Consider the following 23,942-nt stretch of genomic DNA (forward strand, 5'->3'; position numbering starts at 1 on the left):
GCGTGCTGACCAGTGGAGTGAGATGACCAGTGGAGCATGCTGACCAGTGGAGCGTGCTGACCAGTGGAGCATGCTGACCAGTGGAGTGCCCTGACCAGTGGGGAGTGCTGACCAGTGGAGTGTGCTGACAACTGGAGCATGCTGACCAGTGGAGCATGCTGACCAGTGGAGTGTGCTGACCAGTGGAGTACACTGACCAGTGGAGTGCACTGACCAGTGGAGTGCACTGACCAGTGGAGTGCGCTGACCAGTGGAGCACACTGACCGGTGGAGCGCACTGACCAGTGGAGCGCACTGACTAGTGGAGTGCGCTGACCAGTGGAGTGTGCTGACCAGTGGAGTGGGCTGACCAGTGGAATGGGCTGACCAGTGTAACACACTGACCAGTTGAGTATGCTGACCAGTGGAGTGCACTGACCAGTGGACTGTGCTGACCAGTGGAGTGGGCTGAACCAGTGGAGCGCGCTGACCAGTGCAATGGGCTGACCAGTGTAATGCACTGACCAGTGGAGCGCACTGACCAGTGGAGCGCATTGACCAGTGGAGTGTGATGACCAGTGGAGTGTGATGACCAGTGGAGTGCCCTGACCAGTGGAGTGAGATGACTAGTGGGGTGCACTGACCAGAGGATGTGCTGACCAGTGGAGTGCACTGACCAGTGGAGCGTGCTGACCAGTGGAGCGCATTGACCAGTGGAGTGCGCTGACCAGTGGAGTCTGATGACCAGTGGAGTGCCCTGACCAGTGGTGTGTGATGACCAGTGGAGTGAGATGACCAGTGGGGTGTGCTGACCAGAGGATGTGCTGACCAGTGGAGTGCACTGACCAGTGGAGCGTGCTGACCAGTGGAGTGTGCTGACCAGTGGAGTGTGCTGACCAGTGGTGTCTGCTGACCAGTGGAGTGTGCTGACCATTGGAGAGCACTGACCAGTGGAGCATGCTGATCAGTGGCATGGGCTGACCAGTGGAGTGTGATGACCAGTGGAGTGTGATGACCAGTGGAGCGTGCTGACCAGTGGAGTGTGCTGACCAGTGGAGCACACTGACCAGTGGAGTGGGCTGACCAGTGGAGTCTGCTGACCAGGGGATGTGCTGACCAGTGGAGTGTGCTGACCAGTGGATTGTGCTGACCAGTGGAGTGTGCTGACCAGTGGAGCGGGCTGACCAGTGGAGTATGATGACCAGTGGAGCGCACATGACCAGTGGAGTCTGATGGCCAGTGGAGCATGCTGACCAGTGGAGCGTGCTCACCAGTGGAGCATGCTGACCAGTGGAGTGTGCTGACCAGGGGATGTGCTGACCAGTTGAGTGCACTGACCAGTGGAGTGTGATGACCAGTGGAGTGTGATGACCACTGGAGCGTGCTGACCAGTGGAGCGTGCTGACCAGTGGAGTGTGCTGACCAGTGGAGTGGGCTGACCAGTGGAATGGGCTGACCAGTGTAATGGGCTGACCAGTATAATGCACTGACCAGTGGAGTGTGATGACCAGTGAAGTGCACTGACCAGTGGAGTGTGCTGACCAGTGGAGTGTGATGACCAGTGGAGTGTGATGACCAGTGGAGTGTGATGACCAGTGGAGTGAGATGACCAGTGGAGTGCGTTGACCAGTGGAGTGTGATGACCAGTGGTGTGTGATGACCAGTGGAGTGAGATGACCAGTGGGTTGTGCGGGCCAGTGGAGCATGCTGACCAGTGGAGTATGCTGACCAGTGTAGTGCGCTGACCGGAGGATGTGCTGACCAGTGGAGTGCGCTGACCAGTGGAGCGCGCTGGCCACTGGAGCGTGCTGACCAGTGGAGTGTGCTAACCAGAGGATGTGCTGACCAGTGGAGTGCACTGACCAGTGGAGCATGCTGACCAGTGGAGTGTGCTGACCAGTGGTGTCTGCTGACCAGTGGAGTGTGCTGACCAGTGGAGAGCACTGACCAGTGGAGTGTGATGACCAGTGGAGTGTGATGACCAGTGGAGCGTGCTGACCAGTGCAGTGCGCTGACCAGTGGAGTGGGCTGACCAGTGGAGCACACTGACCAGTGGAGTGTGCTGACCAGTGGAGTGGGCTGACCAGTGGAATGGGCTGACCAGTGTAATGCACTGACCAGTGGAGTGTGATGACCAGTGAACCGCACTGACCAGTGGAGTGCGCTGACCAGTGGAGTGTGATGACCAGTGGAGTGTGATGACCAGTGGAGTGAGATGACCAGTGGAGTGCACTGACCAGTGGAGTGTGATGACCAGTGGAGTGCACTGACCAGTGGTGTGTGATGACCAATGGAGTGAGATGACCAGTGGAGTGCACTGGCCAGTGGAGCGTGCTGACCAGTGGAGTATGCTGACCAGTGGAGTGCGCTGACCAGAGGATGTGCTGACCAGTGGAGTGCGCTGACCAGTGGAGCGCGCTGGCCAGTGGAGCGTGCTGACCAGTGGAGTGTGCTGACCAGAGGATGTGCTGACCAGTGGAGTGCACTGACCAGTGGAGCATGCTGACCAGTAGAGTGTGCTGACCAGTGGTGTCTGCTGACCAGTGGAGTGTGCTGACCAGTGGAGAGCACTGACCAGTGGAGTGTGTTGACCAGTGGAGTCTGATGACCAGTGGAGCGTGCTGACCAGGGGAGTGCACTGACCAGTGGAGTGGGCTGACCAGTGGAGCACACTGACCAGTGGAGTGGGCTGACCAGTGGAGTGTGCTGACCAGTGGAGTGTGCTGACCAGTGGAACAGGCTGACCAGTGGAGTATGATGACCAGTGGAGTGTGATGACCAGTGGAGTTCACCGACCAGTGGAGCGTGCTGACCAGTGGAGTGGGCTGACCAGTGGATTGCGCTGACCAGTGGAGTGCACTGACCAGTGGTGTCTGCTGACCAGTGGAGCGTGCTGACCAGGGGATGTGCTGACCAGTGGAGTGTGCTGACCAGTGGAGTGTGCTGACCAGTGGAGCGCACTGACCAGTGGAGTGGGCTGTCCAGTGGAGCGCACTGACCAGTGGAGCAGGCTGACCAGCGGAGCATACTGACCAGTGTAGCATGCTGACCAGTGGAGTGTGATGACGAGTGGAGCGCACTGACCAGTGGAGTGGGCTGACCAGTGGAGCATACTGATCAGTGGAGTGTGATGACCAGTGGAGCGCACTGACCAGTGGAGCGTGATGACCAGTGGAGCGTGCTGACCAGTGGAGTGCACAGACCAGTGGAGTGGGCTGACCAGTGGAGTGTGCTGACCAGAGGATGTGCTGACCAGTGGAGTGCGCTGACCAGTGGAGTGGGCTGACCAGTGGCGTGTGCAGACCAGAGGATGTGCTGACCAGTGGAGTGTGCTGACCAGTGGAGTGTACTGACCAGAGGATGTGCTGACCAGTGGAGTGCGCTGACTAGAGGAGCATGCTGACCAGTGGAGTGTGCTGACCAGTGGAGTGGGCTGGCCAGTGGAGTGGGCTGACTAGTGGAATGGGCTGACCAGTGTAATGGGCTGACCAGTGTAATGCACTGACCAGTGGAGTGTGATGACCAGTGAACCGCACTGACCAGTGGAGTGCGCTGACCAGTGGAGTGTGATGACCAGTGGAGTGTGATGACCAGTGGAGTGAGATGACCAGTGGAGTGCACTGACCAGTGGAGTGTGATGACCAGTGGAGTGCACTGACCAGTGGTGTGTGATGACCAGTGGAGTGAGATGACCAGTGGAGTGCGCTGGTCAGTGGAGCGTGCTGACCAGTGGAGTATGCTGACCAGTGGAGTGCGCTGACCAGAGGATGTGCTGACCTGTGGAGTGCGCTGACCAGTGGAGCGCGCTGGCCAGTGGAGCGTGCTGACCAGTGGAGTGTGCTGATCAGAGGATGTGCTGACCAGTGGAGTGCACTGACCAGTGGAGCGTGCTGACCAGTGGAGTGTGCTGACCAGTGGTGTCTGCTGACCAGTGGAGTGTGCTGACCAGTGGAGAGCACTGACCAGTGGAGTGTGATGGCCAGCGGAGTGTGATGACCAGTGGAGCGTGCTGACCAGTGGAGTGCACTGACCAGAGGAGTGGGCTGACCAGTGGAGCACACTGACCAGTGGAGTGGGCTGACCAGTGGAGTGTGCTGACCAGTGGAGCAGGCTGACCAGTGGAGTATGATGACCAGTGGAGTGTGATGACCAGTGGAGTGCACTGACCAGTGGAGCGTGCTGACCAGTGGAGTGGGCTGACCAGTGGATTGTGCTGACCAGTGGTGTGCACTGACCAGTGGTGTCTGCTGACCAGTGGAGCGTGCTGACCAGGGGATGAGCTGACCAGTGGAGTGTGCTGACCAGTGGAGTGTGCTGACCAGTGGAGCGCACTGACCAGTGGAGTGGGCTGTCCAGTGGAGCGCACTGACCAGTGGAGCGGGCTGACCAGTGGAGCATACTGACCAGTGTAGCATGCTGACCAGTGGAGTGTGATGACCAGTGGAGCGCACTGACCAGTGGAGTGGGCTGACCAGTGGAGTGTTCTGACCAGAGGATGTGCTGACCAGTGGAGTGCGCTGACCAGTGGAGTGGGCTGACCAGTGTAGTGCGCAGACCAGAGGATGTGCTGACCAGTGGAGTGTGCTGACCAGTGGAGTGCACAGACCAGTGGAGTGTGCTGACCAGTGGAGTGTGCTGACCAGTGGATTGATCTGACCAGTGGAGGCTGCTGACCAGTGGAGCGCACTGACCAGTGCAGTGTGATGGCCAGTGGAGTGTGATGACCAGTGGAGTGTGATGGCCAGTGGAGTGTGATGACCAGTGGAGTGGGCTGACCAGTGGTGTGTGCTGACCAGTGGAGCGCACTGGCCAGTAGAGTGTGCTGACCAGTGGAGTGTGCTGACCAGTGGAGCGTGCTGACCAGTGGAGTGTGCTGACCAGTGGAGTGTGCTGACCAGTGGAGTGGTTTGACCAGTGGATTGTGATGACCAGTGGAGCGTGATGACCAGTGGAGTGTGATGACCAGTGGAGAGTGCTGTCCAGTGGAGTGTGCTGACCAGTGGAGCGTGATGACCAGTGGAGTGTGATGACCAGTGGAGCATGATAACCAGTGTTGTCTGCTGACCAGTGCAGTGTGCTGACCAGTGGAGCATGCTGACCAGTGTAGTGGGCTGACCAGTGGAGCGCGCTGACCAGTGGAGCAGATTGACCAGTGTAGGGTGCTGACCAGTGGAGTGCGATGGCCGGTGGAAGGCACTGACCAGTGGAGTACGCTGACCAGTGGAGTGCGCTGGCCAGTGGGGTGCGCTGACCACTGGTGCGAGATGGCCAGTGGAGCAAGATGACCAGTGGAGTGAGCTGACCAGTGGAGCTTGCTGACCAGTCGAGTGTGATGACCAGTGGAGACCACTGACCAGTGGAGCAAGATGACCAGTGGAGCGTGATGACCTGTGGAGCATGCTGACCAGTGGAGTGTGCTGACCAGTGGCGTGGGCTGACCAGTGCAGCGTGCTGACCAGTGAAGCATGCTGACCAGTGGAGAGCACTGACCAGTGGAGTGTGCTGACCAGAGGATGTGCTGACCAGTGGAGTGCACTGACCAGTGGAGCGTGCTGACCAGTGGAGTGTGCTGACCAGTGGTGTCTGCTGACCAGTGGAGTGTGCTGACCAGTGGAGAGCACTGACCAGTGGAGTGTGATGACCAGTGGAGTGTGATGACCAGTGGAGCGTGCTGACCAGTGGAGTGCACTGACCAGAGGAGTGGGCTGACCAGTGGAGCACACTGACCAGTGGAGTGGGCTGACCAGTGGAGTGTGCTGAGCAGTGGAGTGTGCTGACCAGTGGAGCAGGCTGACCAGTGGAGTGTGATGACCAGTGGAGTGTGATGACCAGTGGAGTGCACCGACCAGTGGAGCGTGCTGACCAGTGGAGTGGGCTGACCAGTGGATTGCGCTGACCAGTGGAGTGCACTGACCAGTGGTGTCTGCTGACCAGTGGAGCGTGCTGACCAGGGGATGAGCTGACCAGTGGAGTGTGCTGACCAGTGGAGTGTGCTGACCAGTGGAGCGCACTGACCAGTGGAGTGGGCTGTCCAGTGGAGCGCACTGACCAGTGGAGCTGGCTGACCAGTGGAGCATACTGACCAGTGTAGCATGCTGACCAGTGGAGTGTGATGACCAGTGGCGCGCACTGACCAGTGGAGCGGGCTGACCAGTGGAGCATACTGACCAGTGGAGTGTGATGACCAGTGGAGCGCACTGACCAGTGGAGCGTGATGACCAGTGGAGCATGCTGACCAGTGGAGTGCACAGACCAGTGGAGTGGGCTGACCAGTGGAGTGTGCTGACCAGAGGATGTGCTGACCAGTGGAGTGCACTGACCAGTGGAGTGGGCTGACCAGTGGAGTGCGCAGACCAGAGGATGTGCTGACCAGTGGAGTGTGCTGACCAGTGGAGTGTGCTGACCAGAGGATGTGCTGACCAGTGGAGTGCGCTGACTAGAGGAGCGTGCTGACCAGTGGAGTGTGCTGACCAGTGGAGTGTGCTGACCAGTGGAGTGTGCTGACCAGTGGAGTGGGCTGACCAGGGGTTGTGCTGACCAGTGGATTGATCTGACCAGTGGAGGCTGCTGACCAGTGGAGCGCACTGACCAGTGCAGAGTGATGGCCAGTGGAGTGTGATGACCAGTGGAGTGGGCTGACCAGTGGAGTGTGATGGCCAGTGGAGTGTGATGACCAGTGGAGTGGGCTGACCAGTGGTGTGTGCTGACCAGTGGAGTGCACTGGCCAGTAGAGCGTGCTGACCAGTGGAGTGTGCTGACCAGTGGAGCATGCTGACCAGTGGAGTGTGCTGACCAGTTGAGTGTGCTGACCAGTGGAGTGGTTTGACCAGTGGAGTGTGATGACCAGTGGAGCGTGATGACCAGTGGAGAGTGCTGTCCAGTGGAGTGCGCTGACCAGTGGAGCGTGATGACCAGTGGAGTGTGATGACCATTGGAGCATGATAACCAGTGGTGTCTGCTGACCAGTGCAGTGTGCTGACCAGTGGAGCATGCTGACCAGTGTAGTGGGCCGACCAGTGGAGCGCGCTGACCAGTGGAGCAGATTGACCAGTGTAGTGTGCTGACCAGTGGAGTGCGATGACCGGTGGAGTGCGCTGGCCATTGGGGTGCGCTGACCACTGGAGCGAGATGGCCAGTGGAGCAAGATGACCAGTCGAGTGTGATGACCAGTGGAGACCACTGACCAGTGGAGCGAGATGACCAGTGGAGCGTGATGACCTGTGGAGCATGCTGACCAGTGGAGTGTGCTGACCAGTGGCGTGGGCTGACCAGTGCGGCGCGCTGACCAGTGAAGCATGCTGACCAGTGGAGAGCACTGACCAGTGGAGTGTGCTGACCAGAGGATGTGCTGACCAGTGGAGTGCACTGACCAGTGGAGCGTGCTGACCAGTGGAGTGTGCTGACCAGTGGTGTCTGCTGACCAGTGGAGTGTGCTGACCAGTGGAGAGCACTGACCAGTGGAGTGTGATGACCAGTGGAGCGTGCTGACCAGTGGAGCGCGCTGACCAGTGGAGCCTGCTGACCAGTGCAGCGTGCTGACCAGTGAAGCATGCTGACCAGTGGAGCGTGCCGACCAGTGGAGCGTGCCGACCAGTGGAGCGTGCTGACCAGTGGAGCGTGCTGACCAGTGGAGTGCACTGACCAGTGGAGTGCGCTGACCAGTGGAGCGTGCTGACCGATCGTCCGTACCCACAGCCAGGAGACGGCTGCGATTTTGAGGTATCGACCACATTTCAATCGAGCTGGCAGACTGATGGGTGTTCAGATGCAGCTTGCCAGATTGTGGCCTACCAATATCGGGCTGCCCCAGCCTCCAGCAAGTTAAGCGCCAGGCAGGAGGGAGGGGGTCACGATCGCGGTGGGTGGTGGTCCCAGGGTTAGCAGAGGCCCAAATTATTTTTGTGGGGCCTGGCACAGCACTCCCTTTCCTCTGAGCTCCACAAAAATAATTCCAAACCTACCTTGGTCAGGCCTGGAGTCCATGGCCTGAGGAACTGGTCAGAGTCTGCAGGGTACAATTGGGGCCGTAGGAGCATGATTTGCATATTAAGCGGGGCCTGCTACCTGCATATCTCGAGATAGGCTTCCTTCAAAAGGTTGCCCGCCTCTCTGCCAGTGTTTACAGGGTGGGAAGGCGACCAAAACCATGTGGAGGCCGTTAACTCCAGGCTTTAGAAGGGAAAATTGAACCAGGCCGAGGTGGCCACTCCCTGATACTACAAGCAGCCGTTTCTCGGCTTTAACCTCCCGAGAAAATGGTCTACAAACTTTCTTCTGGCTTCCCCCCTCCTGCATTAAATCAGACAGAATATTCAGAATATTTGCAATTTGATATCCTACACCCTGGCTCAAGATCAGAATCACCTGTTTCAACTTTCAGTCACGTTCTCTTGAGATGTACCCAGGTACGTGAGGACTTTGCTAATAACAGCTTCACGCTGCCAGTGATCAGTAATCGCACAAAAAATCCTTTTGCTTTTCCACTTTCATTGCTGCCCATCTCTTCGCTTTCCATTGTGAACACATTCTTTCCCTGCTATCTTGCCCATAACTTTACATCTATTTTGCATCCATTTAAACCCATCTGTCATTCCCCAACCCGTCCATCCAGCTTTTAAACTGTGTGTGACCTGGAATAGGGAAGTCTCCCTGGTCGGGGCATTTAAAACATTATAGCTGGGAAATTGGACACGTTTGCGCCAGGCGTTAAGGCTGGTTTGGTAAAAAAATGGCGGGTCGGCAGCGCTGCATTGCCTGCGCTCGCTGCAGAAATGGAAATGAGGCAGATGGTGATGTCAGTGAGTGTGTTACGCTGATTTGACGCACGATCTGCTATTTTGGACGTCACCGCTCCATTTAACGCCCTCTCCTACTCACAATCAGCTGACCGTGCGTTCAGCAGCAGGAAGGACCCCCAGCAGCGCTAGTTAAAGTAACCATCAACAACTTGCAGCTGACTCGGTTTTTCATTTATACTGGCTCTGTCTAAGTTTGTGCAACAGTTTGGAGCTTTTATAGTTATTTAAAGTTGGTGCGGTGACGGGAAGTGTCGGTGCTGCAAGTGGAGAACACCTTGCTTCTCATTTAAAGGGTTCTGCTCACACCACTTGCTCCCAGTCATGGGGGCTCTAATTGCAGCCTCCCTCTCGCTCAAGCATGACAGGGAGATGGAGCAGAGGCAGCGAAGAAAAGGACAAGATGCTCGCAGAGGGAGGATGAGGAGGGGCAGGAGGGCTCTCAGCAAGAGGCCTTACCCATCTAGGGTCTTCCGAGAGCATTTCTACCTGCACGTAAGCCAGGAGCAGTATGTTAGGAGACACTGCTTCACCAAGGAGGTGGTCACCGAACTCTGCCACCTCCTGCAAACAGACCTGCAGCCTCAGAGCAGGGCAAGAACAGTGTTGCCAGTGGCCCTAAAGGTCACTGTGGTCCTCAGTTTCTTCGCCACTGGATCCTTCCAGACTTGAGCAGGAGAAATAGCTAACATGTCCCAGTTCATCGTCCATCGCTACATCCGGGAGGTCACAGAAGCTCTGCACTCCAGGAGAAGGGGACTTCATTGTCTTCTCTCTGAACAGAGAGAAGCAGGAGGAATGCATGCGGCTTTGCCAGCATATCAGGATTCCCTGTGGTGCAGAACGCCATTGACTGCACACATGGCTTTGCGGGCACCACATACCAATCCTGAGGTGTTCTGTAACTGCAAAGGCTACCACTCACTTAATGTGCAGTTGTTGTGCGACCACACCCAGCACATCATGACGATGAATGCCCGTTATCCTGGCAGTAGGCCTGATGCCTTCATCTTGCGCCAGTCCAGTGTGCCAGCAATCTTCCAGCCACCAAGTCAAACCTGAGGGTGGCCGCTCTACACCTGGCAAATGACTCCCCTCCGCAACCCCATCACTTGTGGCCAGCAGTCATATAACGAGAGCCATGCTGCCACAAGGAACCTCATCGAACAGATCATCTTGGTGCTAAAGCAATGGTTCCACTGCCTTGACTGCTCAGGAGGAGCCCTCCAGTACTCGCCGAAGTGGGTGTCCTATTTCATGGTGGTCTGCTGCATCCTCCACAAACTGGACATCATGAGGACACAGCCCTTATCACCACGGGTGTAATGATCAGTAACCTGTCATTCTAGAATGGTACACTAGGTGGTGCTGTATGAGTATAAGAGTGGGCTACCCATGATGCACCAGGCTACCCACAAGGCAGCAGTCAAGATGGATGCCTCTACAGATACTGTACCTAGTCCACATGTGCTCAATAAAGGGTCTAGCAAAAGCTACCTGTTTTTAATAAAAACGACTAGTTATTAATGAACATAACATGGTACCAGGATTGGTAAGATCTGCTGAATATTGTGCAACGCGACATGGAGAATTTGAAGCCACCAGTGCATTTGAAACTCACAGGAAATATCGACTACAATTGGCAGACTTTTAAACAACAATTCGAACTCTAAATTGCTGCCATCGGGTACGGTACGAAGCCAGACGCAAGGAAAATAGCGTTGCTGATCACGGTTGCAGGCCCACATGCGATAGAGGTATTTAATACATTTGTATTTAATCCAGAGGAGAACAGAGAAAAATTAGACGATGTGCTAAAGAAGTTTGATACACATTGTTCTCCCAAAAAGAATGAAACCTATGAGAGGTACATCTTCCGTTCTCGGACACAGCAGCAAAATGAGACTTTTGATAGCTTTATGACTGATCTGAAACTGAAAGCACAGACATGTAATTTCTCTGAGCTGAAAGCATCCATGATTCATGTCCAGATTGTGTTTGGTATTCATGATAAAAAAGTCAGGGAACGTCTGTTGAGAGAAACCGAACTAACATTGGAAATTGCTGTGAAAATATGCCAAGCCAGCGAGCTAGCTCGAAAGCACACAAAGACTTTCAGTGAAATCAATAATGATGCAATTGTAATGAGTGATAATGCTACTATCGGTGCTGTGTCCTACAAGGGGATGAAACGTGGGCAGAACAGAAATGAAAAGCAATCGGAGGATGAAATTTTTAATTGTAAATGCTGTGGTTACAAACACCAGTTAAGGCAATGCCCAGCGTTTGGAAAAATGTGCACAAAGTGTAATGGAAAGAATCACTTTGCCAAACAATGCTTTTCAAAAGTAAAAACAAAGAAAGGGCAACGAGTTAATGTGATTGAGGACACTGATTTAAGTGAGACATGTTTTGTAGGAATGGTGTCATGTGACAATATCAAAAAGGATACAGAAAATGTGCAGCCCTCAGGAATTAACAATGCTGAACATAAAGTTAATGCAGTAAAAGAGGACAAATGGATGATCCCACTGCAGGTAAATGGAGCATTAGTTACATTGAAACTAGACACTCGGGCAAAAGCAAACTTAATCAGTATGAGTGACATTAACAATATGAAAGAAAAGCCCAAAATACAGAAAAAGTCAGTACTACTGAAGGACTATAATGGACAGAAAATAGATAGCTTAGGTGTATGCAGACTTAAAGCGACAGTCAAAGACAAAGTGCATCATCTCATGTTTTCTGTTGTGGCTGAAGGACTTGATTCACTACTGGGTGACAAAGCTTGTGAGGACTTAGAACTGGTCAAGAGAGTCTACCGTATAAACTGTGCCATAAGCAGACCAGATGACTCGGTGGATTCTGTAGTGAATAATTTCCAGGATGTGTTCAAAGGATTTGGAGTTCTACCATTCACTTACAAGATCCAGCTAAAGGAGAATGCTCAGCCAGTGGTACATGCTCCACGAAGAGTTCCAGCACCCCTGCGTGACCGGCTCAAGAATGAACTGGACAGAATGACCACACTAGAAGTCATCAGGAAAGTCGAAGAGCCAACAGATTGGGTTAACTCCATGGTACGTGTAAAGAAAAAGAACAATGATCTAAGAATATGCATGGATCCAAAGGACTTAAATGCAAACATAAAACGTGAACACTACCAGATTCCCAAGCGAGAAGAAATCACCAGTGAAATGTCAGGTGCCAGATACTTTACAAAGCTCGATGCCTCACAAGGATTTTGGCAACTAAAACTGGATGAAGAGAGCACCAAATGCTGTACCTTCAACACACCATTTGGCAGGTATTGTTTCCTCAGAATGCCTTTCGGGATAATATCTGCATCTGAAATCTTTCATAGAGCGATGGAACACATAATTGAAGGTCTGGAAGGAGTTCGGGTCTATGTTGATGACATCATCATCTGGGGCTCCACACTGAAAGAACACAATGAGAGACTGACTAAAGTGCTACAGAGCATACGCCGGAATGGACTGAAGCTCAACAAAGCCAAGTGTCAGTTTGGCGTCCAGGAAGTCACTTTCCTAGGAGATAATCTATCTGGTAAAGGAATAGAGCCAGATATGGAAAAAGTAAACGACATACTCAAAATTCCCCGACCCACTGACAAAAAAGGAGTGCTACGCATCATGGGGATGATAAACTTCATTGGAAAGTTCATTCCTAACTTGTCAGCCAAGACAGCCTGTCTGCGAGACCTGCTACGTAAAACAAATGAGTTCGCATGGACAGAAAGACATGAACAAGAGTGGATAAACCTCAAAACAGTGCTGACAACCACACCTGTACGCATCTTCTTTGAGCCAACAAAAAGAATCAAAGTGTCAACGGATGCATCAAAAGATGGCCTAGGTGCGGTCTTGCTACAAGCAGAGGGTGAAGATTGGAAGCCTGTTGCCTATGCCTCCAGGTCTATGACTGATACTGAGTGTCGATGCGCCCAGATTGAAAAGGAATGTCTAGGCTTGGTAGTTGGACTAGAAAAGTTTCATGGCTACATATATGGGCTTCCCACCTTCACAGTTGAGACAGACCACAGCCCACTGGTTGCCATCATAAAAAAGAACCTGAATGAGATGTCTCCAAGGATTCAACGACTCATGATGAAGCTGCAAAGATATGACTTTGAACTGATCTACACACCAGGCAAATACATAGTGTTAGCAGATGCACTATCCCGAGCACCCACAATGAGTCATGTGAGCTCTACTGAAGAAGACGTGGATGTTCATGTGAGTATGGTCACTGCTGCGCTGCCCGTGTCAGACACAAAATCAAAGCAAATAGCAGAAGAAACAGTAAAAGATACAGTATTACAAACTAATAGAGAACATTCATCATGGTTGGCCAAAAGGTTCCTGTCCAAAATATTTTCACATAAGGTCAGAATTGAGTGTCGCAAGTGGACTATTACTAAAACAGAACAGAATACTCATTCCACAGGCTCTACGTCAAGACATGCTCAAAAGGATTCATGAGGGACACCTCGGAATTGAAAAATGCAAAAGGAGAGCAAGAGACACTGTTTATTGGCCTGGCATAAATAAGGACATTGAGAACATGATAGGCAAATGTGAGACATGTCAGAAACACCAGAACAAACAAGCAAAGGAACCAATGATAGTAGCTGACATACCAACAGCACCATGGCAAAAGGTTGGTATGGACCTTTTTCATTTAAATGGTAAAGACTATCTAATAGTGATTGACTACTATTCTAACTATCCTGAGATGGCGCTGCTCTCAAGCACCACAGCAAGCAGTGTCATAATGCATGTGAAATCCATCTTCTCCAGACATGGAATTCCCAGGATTGCCGTTAGCGACAATGGTCCGTGCTTCAACTGTAAGGAGTGGCAACAGTTTGCAGCACATTATGACTTTCAACACATCACATCCAGTCCTTTGTATGCTCAGTCAAATGGTAAGGCAGAGAAAGGTGTTCAAGTTCTCAAGCAGCTACTGAAGAAAGCAAGAGAAAGCAAGTCTGATCCTTATCTCGCCCTGCTGAGCTACCGAGCCTCACCTTTAGACTCTGGTTCTTCACCTGCTGAACTCCTAATGGGTCACAAGTTGCGTACCACGCTACCCTGCTGTGCAAAAGAAAAGCAGAGTAAGGAACTGAGACAGAGACTTCAACTGTTAAAGCTGAAACAGAAATCATACTATGACAAGTCATCCAAAACTCTGAAACCATTGACAAGGGATGATGTTGTCAGGATTGAAGATCCAGATGCATGGAACAGGAAAGCTACAGTTCTTGAGGAAGTAGGACCAAGGTCATACACTGTTAGAAAGGAGGCAGGCAGCAGATCGCTGTTCTGGACAGGCTGTCCGTGAACGCCTCATCAGACTCCGGTTCCAATGAATGAAACCTCAGATTCCCGTTGGTCACCACTTCCCCATCGTACCATCCCTCTGTCACGGAACATCACAGCGTCCTCCTCGGCACAAAGCTGAAACGAGAGCCGCCACAAAACACACATTCCAAACATAATTCATAAATTTATGATATCTAAATCAAAACAACAACGTCAACTAACCACCCTTGTGCATTCCCTTAGGGTCTCTCTTTCATGTTCCTTTGCCGTCCTAGTGCTCCTATGAAGTGCTCCCCCAGTGGCTGCAGCATGGCTGGCTTTCAGTGGGGTAGACTGCAGATGGCCTTGCAGGATGACCTCGAGCAGCTCTGAGCCTGGAACGCCGGGCTGTGGACAGCAGAACCTCGGCATGGGCGGCAGCAGTCTGGGCTGGCTGGATGACGGGCAGTAGCAAGGGCACTGGCTGAGTGGCAGAGGTGGGAGTAGGAATGCTGCCATCCTGAGAGAGGACAGCAGGCTCAAGCTCCATTGAGCCACTGCCACTCCTCCGGGGTGGCGTCTCAACAATCTGTTGGGGGACGGATTGCTGGACTGCTGTGAGACCCTGCAAGCCCCTTTCCACACTCATAAACCCAGCCACGATACCAGCAGCCTGAGCTTCCACTGCAGCACAGAGACATTGGGTGGCTTCCACCTGTGCTGCAATGGAAGCTGCGATATCGCCCATCACACGCAGCCTCATGGTTGGGTCCACAAGGTCCCTCATGGAGTTGCCCATCGTTTTCATCCTGGAAATCACGGGCTCCAATCTCTGCACAAAGCCCCAGCCAATGTCGGAGCCAGACTCCTCCATGCTCCTTGACAGTGACAAGAGGCTCTCTGGCAGGCTTGCCATTGCACCTAGCATTTCTGCGTGCATGCTCATCACCGTGCTTCTGAAGGCCGCCCCATCGAGGTCATCATCTTAGTCCTGTGCAGCTGGACTCGTGGGCGAACTCACCCTCCAGGGAACTGGCACCCAAGCTACCCTTTCCCCCAGGTCTGGCTGCAGCCCACTCGTACCCGGTGACTCACCATGTGCAGATCCCGTGTCTATGCTACCCTCTAAAGTACGCGCAGTGCCATTTTCTGAGTTGGTGTCTGTGAGTGTCAGATGCAGTGATGGTGTGTCTTCTTCGCCTCCTTCACTTCAGGGATCGGCTGGCCAGGTTCGAGTTCTTAGGTATCTGAAAGGAGAAATGAACCAAGGGCCGGGTTGTGGTGAGCGGAGTGGGGGAAAGCAAAATATCCATCCATACACCATCAGAAATTGTGGGATGAGGAGGAAGTGGGATGTGAGAAGAAGGATTGGTATGAGCATACCGTCCTCATCAGTAATGCTTTCAACTTCCCCGCTCACCACGGACTCTGTGACAGCCCCTCTAATGAACTCCAGCACTGCTTCCTCCAGCTCCGTCAGGTTCTGCAGGCGGGCTTCCCTTCCAGCCGTCTGCTGCTGCTTCCAGCGGTTATGAGCGACCTTGCCTGTAAGAGAAAGAGAAGTGTGTCAGTGAGTATGATGCAATGTGTTTGGGTGATGTGCCTGTCATGATTGAATAGCTGACAGTGTGTGCAAGCTGTGAGATGTGGGTGTGAGGCTTGCACACAGTGAGGGTGAGGTGAAGCTGCGATTGTGAGGTATGAGTCGTGATTGCTGGAGATTGTTGGTAGTTGAGTGATGGGGGAGTGGTGCATTGAGTAGTGGGTGAGGCTAGTGGTGCAGATTGTGCGATATGGCATTTGATGATGTATTCACTCACCTTGACCACTCGTGTGAGGTCGTTAAACATTTTTGCTGCACTGGATCCAGGTTCTGGGGACAACACTGACGATTTTAGCGATCTCCCCCCACAGCCTTCTGCTGCTCTGCCTTGAAGGCCTGTAAGATTCGAAAATTTTCATTATATAATCACACAAGATAACAGGATTAATAATACAGCTTTATTGACCAAAAGAAGCTTGTACAGATAAACCTTTGATAAAAGGGCATACAAAATGGCCGCCGGACCTCGTGATCAGTTTCTTGGACTATTTGATTTCTGTTACTGCAAGCCAGACAGGCTTGTGGATTGAGAACAGTAAGCCCGCGAAAGCCAGTATCAGGAAACCGAAACTCAGGGAAATGGGCATACATATTGTGATGAAATATATTCCATTCATCACTGCCTGTTTTCTGTGTCTTGTAACTGCCTGCTTTCTGTGTCTTTTCCCTTCCCCCAGTCCTCATGTATTATGTATTGGAATGTGCTGGAACTGGTTGTGTGCAGGGCTCCGCCCATACCTGGCTCCTTTGTAATCTAAGTTCAGTCGGGCATCAGCCTCCTGAAGGAAGACATCTCTCTATTTTACGTGTTATGTTCTGAGTTAATAAAAGCCTTACTTTTGTTCTGCTAACTTCGAGTCTCGGAATAATTGAGGCACATCAATTTTATTAACTCAATTTTCAACACTATGGATCAACTCCTGAAACCCGAACGTTTGGATTTGGATCAACATGCTCCGGACGCATCAGCACGCTTCGGACACTGGTTTGACTGTATGGAATTCTTCCTGGACAATTCCGCAGCCGTCAAAGACGCTACGGACACTGCGAAGATGAGACTCGGAATGCTACGGAATTGGGTAAGCCACCGGGTTTACCCCCTCATCCAAGACGCCGATACGTACCTGGCCGCCTGCAACACCTTAAAGGCGCATTACCAGCAGCCTACGAATGAGGTGCATGCTAGGCATCTACTCGCTACTCGCGCACAGCGACCTGGGGAATCGGTGGAGGAGTTCCTAAGCATCCTGAAAAAGCTTGGCAAGGACTGTAAGTGCTGAGATGTAAAAGCCGCAGTGTACACCGACGAGCTTGTTCGCGATGCCTTTATCACAGGCCTCAGCTCCACTCACATCCGGCAAAGACTGCTGGAAAAAACGGAGTTGGACCTGAAACAGGCTGCGGACACCGCGCGGTCCCTGGAGATGGCCCAGAGAAACTCGGACGCCTACTCTTCAGCCCGCGCCGCCCACGCCGCCACGTGTGCGCCGAGGGCACCGCCATCTTGGAAGGCATCTTCCCCGCCCGGCAGCCCAACACCGGCGGGGCCCAGCTCTCCCCCCAGAAGCCCTACGACAGCCGCGACGCGTCAAGCACCCAACTGCTACTTCTGCGGGCAGCCAAAGCACACCAGAAACCTGTGCCCGGCGAAAGGCACCACCTGCTTTAAGTGCGGTAAGAAGGGGCACTTCGGGAAGGTGTGCAGAGGGAACCCCGCCGGAAAACCAACCGCCGGAAAACCCGCCACCGCCGCGTGTGCGCCGTGGGAGCGGCCATCTTGGACGCCATCTTGCCCGACCTCGTGGGGTCCGCCATCTTATGAGCAGACAGCGTGGATGCCATCTTGTCTCGATCAGGGCCCTACAGTGGCATCGGTCACAGTGGACCAGACCAGGCCGCATCCGCTATCCAAATCAATGGTGGACATCGAGGTAAACGGGTGCCGGGTTAAATGCTTAATTGACAGTGGAAGCACGGAGAGTTTTATCCACCCTGAACTGGCACAACAACTCTCCCTAAAGGTGGTCCCTGCTCAGGGTACCATCTCTATGGCCGATAAAACCCAGACATCGACCATTCTGGGTTACTGCACGGTACAATTGTGCGTTAACGGAACTGTGTATGATAATTTTAAAGTATTAATCATGAAGAATCTATGTGCGAGCGTGATCTTGGGTTTGGATTTCCAGTGCAACCACCAAAGCATCACGCTCAAGTACGGTGGGTCCCAGCCGCCCCTCACAGTGTGCGGTCTGGCTACCCTGAAGGTAAAGCCGCCTTCGCTATTCGCGAACCTTACCCCTAACTGCCGGCCAATAGCGACCAAAAGCAGGTGGTACAGCTGGGAGGACAGGCGGTTTATCGTGACCGAGGTAGACAGGCTCCTGAAAGAGCGCATTATTGAACACAGCAACAGCCCGTGGCGCGCCCAAGTGGTAGTGGTAAGGGGTAGCGAGAAGAAACGGATGGTGATCGACTATAGTCAAACGATCAACAGGTACACCCTACTAGACGCCTACCCGCTACCCCGCATATCAGAAATGGTGAACCAAATCGCCCAATACCGGGTGTTCTCCACCATCGACCTCAAGTCAGCGTACCACCAGCTCCCTATCAGACCAGAGGACCGCCCGTACACCGCCTTCGAGGCAAACGGACGCCTCTACCAATTCCTCAGAGTCCCCTTTGGGGTGACGAACGGGGTCTCGGTCTTTCAGAGGGAGATGGGTCGCATGGTCGATGACCACCACTTGCAGGCAACCTTCCCCTACCTCGACAACGTCACCATCTGCGGTCACAACCAGCAGGATCACGACTCGAACCTCGAGAGGTTCCTGAAAACCGCACAAAAACTCAACCTCACCAATAACGAGGACAAGTGCGTTTTCAACACCACGCGCCTCTGCATACTGGGCAGCGTGGTGGAGAATGGGGAAATCGGACCAGACCCCGACTGATTGCGCCCCCTATGGGAGCTGCCCCTGCCCAACACTCCCAAAGCCCTGAAAAGGTGCCTGGGGTTATTTTCTTACTATTCTCAATGGGTCCCCAACTACTCTGACAAAGCCCGCCCCCTCTTGAAAGCATCCTCTTTTCCGCTCTCTGCTGAGGCCCACGCCGCCTTCAAAAGCATTAAGCAGGATATTGAGCGGGCCACGCTACAGGCAGTGGACGAGAACACTCCATTTCAAGTGGAAAGTGATGCGTCCGACTTCGCCTTGGCGGCCACCCTCAACCAGGCGGGGCGGCCCGTAGCTTTCTTCTCGAGGACCCTCCAAGGCCCCGAAATCAGACACTCCTCCGTGGAAAAGGAGGCCCAAGCCATCGTGGAGGCAGTGCACCACTGGCGCCACTACCTAGCCGGCAAACGCTTCACCCTACTTACCGACCAGCGGTCGGTAGCGTTTATGTTCAACAATAAACAGAGGGGGAAGATTAAAAATGATAAGATTCTTAGGTGGCGGATCGAGCTCTCCACTTTCGAGTACGACATCATTTACCGGCCAGGGGCCCTTAACGAATCCCCTGACGCCCTCTCACGAGGGATGTGTGCCAGCGCCACCGAGGATCGGCTACAGACCCTCCACAACGACCTCTGCCACCCAGGGGTCACGCGGCTGTTCCACTTCATAAAGTCTCGTAACTTACCCTACTCGATTGAGGAAGTTCGGTCTCTGACCAGGAACTGCCGCACTTGCGCTGAGTGCAAGCCTCAGTTCTACCGCCCAGATAGAGCCCACTTAATCAAAGCTACACAGCCCTTTGAGCGGCTCAGCTTAGATTTCAAGGGCCCCCTCCCGTCCGTCGACCGCAATGTTTACTTCCTGAACATTGTGGACGAATACTCCCGTTTCCCATTCGCCTTCCCCTGCCCAGACATGACCAGCGCCACGGTCATTAAATGCCTCAACAGCCTGTTCTGCCTGTTCGGTATGCCGAGCTATATCCACACGGATAGGGGGGCGTCCTACATGAGTGAAGAGCTACGCCAGTACATGCTGTCCAAGGGGATCGCCACGAGCCGTACCACCAGCTACAACCCCCGGGGTAACGGCCAGGTGGAGCGAGAGAACGGGACAGTGTGGAAAGCAGTCACTCTAGCTCTAAGGACCAAAGGCCTCCCTATCTCCCGCTGGCAGGAAGTCCTCTCGGATGTGCTCCATTCGATACGGTTGCTATTGTGTACGGCCACTAATGCCACGCCTCATGAGCGAATGTTTGTCTTTCCTCGGAAATCCACCTCAGGCGTATCCATGCCGTCATGGCTCTCCACCCCAGGTCCGGTACTCGTGCGAAGGCATGTGAGGGGCCACAAGACGGACCCTCTCGTGGAGCCAGCACACCTACTCCACGCCAACCCCCAATATGCATATGTCCGGCACGCCGACGGAAGGGAGGACACCGTGTCCATAAAAGACGTCGCCCCAGCCGGCATCGACAACAACCACGGCAATAGCAGCGACGACGATCACAGCAACCCTTACCCACCCACTATTCTTTCATCACCCCCGGAAGAACATCACCCCCGGAAGAACCCACCAACTACCCCTTCAACAACCCCGGTGGCACCCCCGGCAGAGACCCAGGAGGCTACCGGGGACACCCAGCCGACACCCGCGGCACCACAACAGCCACGTCGGTCGCAGAGGACTATCAAACCCCCGAACAGACTAAATCTATAGAAGGGGTGAATGTGATGAAATATATTCCATTCATCACTGCCTGTTTTCTGTGTCTTGTAACTGCCTGCTTTCTGTGTCTTTTCCCTTCCCCCAGTCCTCATGTATTATGTATTGGAATGTGCTGGAACTGGTTGTGTGCAGGGCTCCGCCCATACCTGGCTCCTTTGTAATCTAAGTTCAGTCGGGCATCAGCCTCCTGAAGGAAGACATCCCTCTATTTTACGTGTTATGTTCTGAGTTAATAAAAGCCTTACTTTTGTTCTGCTAACTTCGAGTCTCGGAATAATTGAGGCACATCACATATTCAATTGGATTCTAAGTACAAGACAGTTTCAGGCAACAGGATGGGGCCCATCAAGATATGGGCAGACAATGAATGAACACTTAAACCCATTTAAGGTGCAAAGGAAAAACCGTTTAACAGCCATCAAGGGAAATCTCCGGACCGATCAATATGCGAACCGAGTTACGGTGACAAAGTAAAAGACATTATCGGCAGGAAGGCCAGTTAAGATATCACCGGCTCCCGTTACAAGACAAAGCGCCCCTGCAGAGATTTCTGCCCGCCAAAAATATTACAAAGACTGGACTATGATCTGGCGGGAGATAAGACTGGCCCAAAAGGGTATAACTATGGATTTGAAAGGTCCATCGGCGCCTCTTCTACCTCGGTAGCTTCAGAATTCGATCAGGACGTTTCTTCTTTTAAAGACGCTTCAGACGGACATTTTGGTAAAAGACAACGTGGTCAGTGCTCAGCCAGACAAGGCTCGGCCACGACGGGAAGACGACGAGGGTGGCCCGGGTACCGTTGTCGGGAGATCATCGACGACCCAGGCCGAAGAAGAAGACACCCTCAGGAAAACCGACGATCCAGGCCGGAGGAAAAGGACATTCCGGGCCCAGCACTCCCGTGCCTCAACATCCCATTCTCAGGGTTTTCCTCACTGGACTCTCCCATGTGCTTCCAGTTATTCAACATCACATCGGTGGCAGAGACTTCCCCATGAATCCAAATCCACAACAGCTTTTTAACTGATCCATCCTTGACGAGCGCTCATCAAGGCTGTGTCCGCTGCCTCATCGCCTGAGAGAGAGAGAAAAACAAGCTGCGCCAGAAGTTTCCAAATCCACGTGACGACGGAAAGCTGTGCCAAAAGGCTGCGAACCCCCTCTTTTGCGAATCTGAAAGTGGTGAGCATGATCCCGAGTTCCTCAAGTTGAAACTTAGTTTAGGTCTAAGGGGAGGGAGAGGGTAAGGGTAATCGTAATGTGTTTCCCCTTTTTCGATGTGCCGTGTGTTTCCCATTTCCATGGAATCAAGTTTGTAGATATGTGCATGCTCGTAGTCGCTTTGATTTGTGCTTATGATATGTATTTTGTAATGCTGCAAACTGTTTAATAATAAAAGCATCCATTTCGTGCTATTCAACCTGGTCTATTGAGTTTTTCTCTGCACTACAGTTCCCTGCACCTAAGTCCAAGGTCTAGAACCGTAGGGAAGAGTGGGTCGAACCACTCAAGGGTAATTATTGCACGAAGCCTGGTAGGAGACCAGAACGAGCAAGAGAAACCCCCTACAGGCCGCCTGCCACCCCCCCCTCCCCCCCCCGAGGGTAGAGGACCTGACAGCACCTTTGAACCCCAGGACCAAGGCCTCCAGAGCCGCACCAGAAAATCTCCTCGCCCTTTCTCTTGGCTGTTGTGCCATGGCTTTGTTTAGACTGACAATGAGGTGCTTCTGCATAAAAGCACCTCCCCTTTAAGTAGTGCCAAGAGCCGAGGCTGAACTTTATTGGCCAGTAGACGGCCCCCGATATTGCCCCCCCTGCCCCCGTTCAGCTCTAAGCCAATCAGCAGTGCGTTTGACGCTGAGATCAGCGCTACAATCATGTAAATGAGCATGAATTTTGCTTTGAACGGGTGCAGGGAAATAGCGCTGAGCGGGGGGGGGGCGGGGGCGCCCATTTTCGGTTATATCCAATTTCTAGGCCTTTCAATTCATGCACTGAAACACTAAATTCCTCTGATATCACAAATACACAATTTTAAATAAGAACTAATCTTTATTGTGCTCACCCTTTTTTAATCTACATTCTCTCTTTTATGTCTTTATCTATTACTCTGATCATCTTATTCTCTAACTAAATCCCTTTAACTCCATACCCACCCATTTCCTTCCTCTTGGCTTCCAGGAGGTGGGAAAAATGAGTGTAAAAGCTTTCTCCAATGGTTTTTTTTTCAGCCAATTAAGATTACTGGGCACTGAGCCGGTGAGCGCTGTGCTGGGTCATTAACCAGCCAGCCCGGTGGGAAGCTGGCCGGATCGGATCGCCCGTAAGATCGGGCGGGGTGTAAAACGGGCGGCCGACCAATCCCGTCAATTTCCCACCAGGTGGGTTAGTTTAAAATTCCGCCCCCACCCCGTGGCTTGTGCTGTGCTAACTGATCCCGGGGAGGACATTGGTGGAGATGCTGCAGATAGTCTCAATGCCCTTGAGCTGGGGATGGGAAAATGGGATGGGGTGTCTGAAAGCAAAATACTGCGGATGCTGCAAACACTCAGCGGGTCAGGTTCTCAGTTTTGATGAAAGGTCATCGACCTGAAACGTTAACTCTGTTTCTCTCTCTCCACAGATGTTGCCTGACCTGCTGAGTGCTCCCAGCATTTTCTGCTTTTATTCCACGTCTTAACAACTTCATCTTTTTAAAAGGAATAAATGTAACCACTCAGAATACTGTTCACGGTCACTTGACGCTTCTCCTTAACCTGTAGCGGAACACGAGGAGTGGGAGTTGATTACTGGCACAACCCGCCCAGCCACGGTGACGAGATGAGACTCCCACAGGAGCTCGACGTCCTGAGAGATGGGACTGCCTGGGCTGTGGCCATTTGGCACCTGGGACTGATTGGCAGGAGCTCAACGCCCACGAGAGGGATGGGCCCTGACGTCTGTGAAGAGCAGCTCGGACAGGCGGTGCGCAGATCGCTAACGACAGTCCGTCCCTCCTGTGTCTGAGCTTTAAGCAGCTCAGTGATTTCAGAACAGAACTTAGTAGCAATAAAAATGGCTATTGTTGGTTAATCTTCAAAATATGGTGAGCACTGCACTTAAATTCAGTGCAATTAAACCACCTACATTGAAATGGCTGGAGATCTGCTAGTTCCATCAGGACTGCAACGATAGTGTGGCTGAACACTCAGCCTCGTGGAATGATCATTTCAAGGGCTCTGAACTGTAAAGTCTGTAAGGTTGTATAGCAAAGTAATACACAGACTACAAGAGTAACTTAAACAGGACTTTACTATTCGAAGGTCAGGGCGAATCTGCCCAATAAATTCTGCCACAGCACTTATATACCGGTGTGGTCACCGTCGGTATTACAGTATACAGCAGCCAGGATAAAGTAGTGCCACACCTAAAATAGTTCTCTTAAAGGTGGACGGTTACATACAATAGTTCTCTTAAAGGTAGAACAGTTACATACACTACAATCCTCCCTTTTTAGCTTACAACATACTTATTCCCCATTAACATAACATCATAACATATCCAAC

The 23,942-nt window shown here is 52.7% G+C and overlaps 1 pseudogene; it reads right to left on the reverse strand.

Moving 5' to 3' along the window:
* LOC147100448 (uncharacterized) overlaps positions 1–23,942 on the reverse strand; it is a 97,813-nt pseudogene that overhangs the window by 42,215 nt on the left and 31,656 nt on the right.

The sequence above is a fragment of the Somniosus microcephalus genome, chromosome 26, assembly GCF_052327205.1.
Source record: "Somniosus microcephalus isolate GS21.2 chromosome 26, FLI_Smic_1.0, whole genome shotgun sequence".
Classification (NCBI taxonomy): Eukaryota; Metazoa; Chordata; class Chondrichthyes; order Squaliformes; family Somniosidae; genus Somniosus; species Somniosus microcephalus.